This window comes from Schistocerca serialis, chromosome 7, assembly GCF_023864345.2.
Source record: "Schistocerca serialis cubense isolate TAMUIC-IGC-003099 chromosome 7, iqSchSeri2.2, whole genome shotgun sequence".
NCBI lineage: Eukaryota > Metazoa > Arthropoda > Insecta > Orthoptera > Acrididae > Schistocerca > Schistocerca serialis.
The window spans coordinates 71,430,132-71,434,666 of NC_064644.1; positions in this window are offsets into that span (position 1 = coordinate 71,430,132).

The window sequence follows — 4,535 nt, forward strand, 5'->3', positions numbered from 1 at the left end:
AAATGGTGTACTTCCTATAACTTTAAAATCAACGAGTAACTGTTGGAATCGGCCATCTCATACAAATACCTGGGTGTAACACTTTGTAGTGATATGAAGTGGAATGATCACATAGGTTCAGTCGAGGGTAAAGCAAGTGGTAGACTTCGGTTTATTGGTAGAATGTTGCGAAAGTGCAATCAGTCTACAACAGAGGGTGCTTACAAATCACTTGTGCGACCTGTTAGAATATATTTTTCAAGTGCGTGGGACCCGTACCAGATAGGACTAATAGGCCATATTCAACGAAGGCAGAGAAGGGCAGCACGAATGGCCACATGTTTGTTTAATCCGTGGGAGAGAGTCACAGAGATACTGAAGGAACTGAACTGGAAAACTCTTGAAGACAGACGTAAACTATGCCGAGAAAGTCTATTAACAAAGTTTCAAGAAACGGGTTGAAATGATGGCTCTAGGAATATTCTGCAACCATCTAGGTATCCCTCACATAGGGAGGGTGAGGATAAAAGAATAGAATAATTGCCGCAAGGACAGAGGCATTGAATCAGTCTTCCCGCACTCCATACGTGAATGGAACGGGAAGAATCCCAAACAACTGATACACCGGGACGTATCCTCCGCCACGCACCTAACGGTGGTTTGTAGAAGATAGATGTAGATGTACATGTAGACGTTAAAAGATATAAACAACAAATATGAGGGACGTTCAGTAAATATTGCAACACATCTTTTCTCGTCCAATTTCGGTTGAAAAAATGCGGAATTTGTTGTGGGACCTCGTACAGTATTCCCGATTCAGTCCCTATAGTTTCATGAAATTCCGACAGATGGCGTTGCTGTACGTAGCCTTCAAAATGGCGTCTGTAACGGAGGTGTGTTCTAAGCAGAGAGCTGTCATCGAGTATCTTTTGCTGGAAAGCCAGAGCATCGCAGATACACACAGGCGCTTGCAGAACGTCTACGGAAACCTGGCAGTGAACACAAGCACGGCGAGGCGTCTGTCATTATCGCAACAAGATCGCGCGAGACCTGTCCGATCTCCGCTACAGCTCGGATTTCGCAGCTTTCGGCTACCATCTGTTTGGCTCAGTGAAGGATGCACTACACGGATAGCAGTACGTGGATGATGTGGTGGTTGTTGACGCAGGAAGACGACGGCTCCGGTGTCGACCAGTAGAGTGGTTCCATGTGAACATACAGGTCCTCACAGGAAGGCGGAGTAAGGCCGTCGCGTTGAACGGAGATTGTGTTGAGCCGAGATTTTGTAGCCAAAAGAGTGGGGAGTAATACGGTGTATTGCAATCTCGAAAAAGCCAACCTCCTCTCAGAAAAAAAAAATATGTTGCATTACTTATTGAACGCAACTCGCAGTTGCACGCCACGTTAGAAAACTGTCTCGATCCACCAAATTAAGACAAAATTTGGGAAAATGAGTACGATGTCACAGATTTGCTGTCGACCGGAACGACAGTTCAACATTTATTTGTTTCCTGTTGTAGCGGAAGAAAAGCAACTGCTGATTTTTCATTTGGAAAATTATTCGAAAGTGATGGTATGGTTCCATTTCCACACAAGTTGCTAATTTTGGTTTTTCTGTAGCTGGTCGCAGCTTCTCTCGTGGAATCAGCACGGATTCCGCAAGTACCGTATGTGTAGGAAACTCAGCGTCCTCCATTTGCTTTCAGTCTGGAACCGCGTGACCGCTACGGTCGCAGGTTCGAATCCTGCCTCCGGCATGGATGTGTGTGATGTCCTTAGGTTAGTTAGGTTTAAGTAGTTCTAAGTTCTAGGGGACTGATGACCATAGATGTTAAGTCCCATAGTGCTCAGAGCCATTTGAACCATTTGAACCTCCATTTGCTCAGGAGACATACAACTCATTACATCTACATCTACATTTACATGACTGTTCTGCAAATCACACTTAAGCGCCTGGCAGAGGGTTCATTGAACGAGGTTCACAATAATTCTCCTTTATTCCACTCCCAAACAGCGCGTCGAAAAAACGAACACCTATATCTTCTCTTTCGAGCACTGAATTTCGTTATTTTATTATGATGATCGTTTCTCCCTATGTAAGGCGGCGTCAACAAAATATTCTCGCATTCGAAGGAAAAAGTTAGTGATTGAAATTTCGTGAGAAGATTACATCGCAACGAGGGACGCCTTTCTTTTAATGACGTCCACTCCCAATCTTGTATCATGTTCGTGAACCCTCTCCCCCGTTTCTCGATCATTCGAAACGTGTTGCCCTTCATCGATCTTTTTCGATGTACTCCTTTAAACATATCTGGGAAGGATCCTACACCGCGCTGTAGTACTCCAAAAGAGGATGGACAAGCATAGTGTAGGCAGTCTCTTCACTAACTCTGTTTTAAGTGTTCTGCCTATAACACGCTGTCTGTGGTTCACCTTCCCAACAACATTTTCTACGTATTCCTTCTCATTTAAGGTGTTCACAATTGTAATTCCTAGGTATTTAGTCGAATTTACGGCTATTAGTTTTGATTGGTTTGTCGTGTATCCGAAGTTCAACAGATTCCTTTTAGCACTAATGTCGATGATCTCACAATTTTCATTATTTAGGGTCGATTGCTAATTTGCACACCATACAGATATCTTTTCTAAATCGCTTTGCAATTTGTTTTGATCTTCTGATGACTTTACTAGACGATAAACGACAGAAGCATCTGCAAACAACGTAAGAAGACTGCTCAGATTGTCTCCTAAATCGTTTATATGGATTAGGAACAGGAAAGGGCCTATAACACTACCTTGGGCAACGCCAGAAATCACTTCTGTTTTAATCGATGATTTTAGGTTCGGTTCGGTTGTTTGAGGAAGGAGACCAGACAGCGAGGTCATCGGTCTCATCGGATTAGGGAAGGAAGTCGGCCGTGCTCTTTCAAAGGAACCATCCTGGCATTTGCCTGGAGCGATTTCGGGAAATCACGGAAAACCTAAATCAGGATGGCCGGACGCGGGATTGAACCGTCGTCCTCCCGAATGCGAGTCCAGTGTGCTAGCCACTGGGCCACCTCGATCTCTATGATTTTCCGTCACTTACTACGAGCTGTGACTTCTCTGACAGGAAATCACGAATCTAGTCACATAACAGACGATATTCCGTAACCACGCAATTAGATTACAAGCCGCTTGTGAGTTACAGCGTCAAAAGCCTTATGGAAATCTAGAAATACGGAGTTAATTTGAAATCAGTTATCAATAGCACTCAACCCTTCGTGTGAGTAAATAGCTAGCTGTGTTTCACAAGAATAATGTTTTGTAAGTCCGTGTTGACTGTTGTCAATAACCATTCTCTTTGAGGTAATTCATAATTTTAGAAGACAATGTGTGCTCCAAAATCCTGCTACATATCGACGTTAATGATCTAAGCCTGTAATTTAGTAAATTTCTCCTATCGCCTTTCTTGAACACTGGTGTGACATGTGCGACTTTCCAGTCTCTGGGTATGGATCTTTCATCGAGCGAGCGGTTGTATATGATTCTTACGTGTGGAGCTATTGCATCAGCATATTCTGACAGGAACCTAACTGGTATAAAATCTGGACCACAAGGCTTGCTTTTATTAAGTTATTTAAGTTGCTTCGCTGCTGCGAGGATATGTACTTAAAATTTTTGTTGGCAGCTGTTCTTGATTCGAATTCTATAACGTTTACTTCCTCTTCTCTGGAGAAGGAACTTCGGAAGACTGTGTTTAGTAACTCTGCTTTAGCAGCATCTCATCGATAGTATTTCCTTTGCTGTTGCGCAGAGAAGGCATTGATCGTGTCTTGCCACTAGCATACTTTACATGTGACCAGAGACTCTTTGGATTTTCCGCCAGATTTCGAGACGGTTTCGCTGTGGCAACTGTTATAAGCATTTCACACTGTAGTCCGCCCTAAATTTCGAGCTTCTCTAAAAGACTGCCAACCTTGGAGATTTTGTATTCGTTTGAATCTGGCTTGCTCTTTTTCGTTGTTTCTGCAACAGTGTTCTGACTTGTTTTGTGTAGCATGGTGGACCAGCTCCACCGTTTGCTAATTTATTTGTTATAAATATCTCAGTTGCTACCGATACTATTTCTTTGAATTCAAGCCACTTCTTTTCCGCACTTATATTGTTAATAGATAGCAGACATGTTTCTGAACTTTCGGGAAATTTCTGATACAGTTAGGCTCCATTGCCTAATAAACCAAATTTGTACTTTCGTGATACGGGGATATGTATGAGACTGAACAGGAGATTTCGTGACAAACAAAACCCAGTGCGTACTCTTACTGCAAAGACATAGTCGAAAACTAAAGTGGCGCACGCTGTACCTCAAGGAAATTGGGAGTGACCATTATTGATCACACAACGAAGACTCTCACAATCTATTAATTTCGTTGCTGGTGAATCTTCCAGGTTGTTTGGTCGTGGGACATGAAATTCTTTTATTCCTAACATGTCGTCCAGAGCTGCGTTGCATATCTTCGCAGGTGCCCCTAGTCTGGAAGTAGATTACTGTGATAAATGTAAGCACACGCCTT